The following is a 1,422-nucleotide window of genomic DNA, read 5'->3' as shown; positions in this document are numbered from 1 at the left end:
TAGCATGCAAAAAGCTACATTTACATTTATAGGTACTCCTCAATTTACAACAGTTACAATGGAACTGAAAAAGTGACTTACAATCGTTTTTCACACTAATGACCATTATGATGTCCCCATGATCCTGTGATCAAAATTCAGATGCTTGGCAACTGTTTATGATCATTGTTGTGTTCCAAGGTCATGTGATCCCCTTTTGCGATTATCTGATGAGCAAAGTCAATGGGGAAGCCATATTCACTTAACAACTGGTTACTTAATTATCAACTGCAGTTATTCACTTCACAACTGTGGTAAGAAAGGTCATAAAATGGGGCAAAGCTCACTTAACAAATGTCTCACTTAACAGAAATTTTGGGCTCAATTGTGGTTGTAAGGTAAGGGTTATCTGTAATAACTTAACAACTGTGGTACTTCACTTAACTGTGACAAGAAAGGTCATAAAATGAAGCAAAAGTACCTTAAGAAATGTCTCACTTAGCAACAGAAATTTGGGACTTTATTGTAGTCTGAAGTTGACTACCTGAACTGCTGATTGGAAATCCTTTGGGAACTTTTTGGGTGAAAAAAAAAACCCTGGAATCTATGGTTTTGACGTTTCAGTAGGATAGATTATACAAAGGAGAGAGTAACAATGTAACTTTATAGAGTAAATTCATAGCTATACCTGCAGTAAAGCTTGAAAACTACTTCTTTGTATCTTTTTTTCTTTTCTATCTTTCCATTCTTTTTGTTTTACACGTTTTAACTCGTTTTTAAAACTTAAAAATCAAATTATATTAAAAACGAAAGAAATATTGGCGCTGCTTTAACTCTCCAAATTAGTATATAAGTCAAGTCTACCCACACTAAAAGAAATGTAACCACGTGGTTATATTCTCACGGACTCCCCTCATAATCGTTGCAGCCTGCTAAAAAAAAGAGCCCTGGGCGATTTGAAAACATTTTTGCTTGTTCCCGCCTTTAGAGGGAAGCCCTCCTGCAGAATGGACAGGCTTGAGAAGTCTGAAAAATGGGATGAAGCACAGTTAAGTTTGTCTCAGAAATGACGCGCTTCATCGGGAATCCTCACAAATTCAAACGAAAGTTAGCAACTACCTCAGGCCAGTAATCAATAGATCCATCTAACCCTGCAGTTCCTAACGCAGGGGTGTCCAAACTTGGGAACTTTAAGACTTGTGGACTTCAACTCCCAGAATTCCCCAGGCTGGGGAATTCTGGGAGTTGAAGTCCACAAGTCTTAAAGTTCCCAAGTTTGGACACCCCTATCCTAATGTCTAAGCTCATAATTCACAAGGCAGAGGAGAAAGCAGAAGGCAGCAACCAACAGTTCGGAAACACGCAGGTCGGAGGGAAAAAAGGGATGCCACGAAGCAATCGTTGGAAGGGGCGGGGCCTGAGGGGGGCGGGCCATCGGCCGGA

This window comes from Natrix helvetica (genome assembly GCF_964273705.1).
Source record: "Natrix helvetica genome assembly, chromosome: 5".
In the NCBI taxonomy this organism is placed as follows: Eukaryota; Metazoa; Chordata; class Lepidosauria; order Squamata; family Natricidae; genus Natrix; species Natrix helvetica.
The sequence above is the reverse complement of the archived record's forward strand: the minus strand, read 5'-3'. Positions refer to the sequence as shown.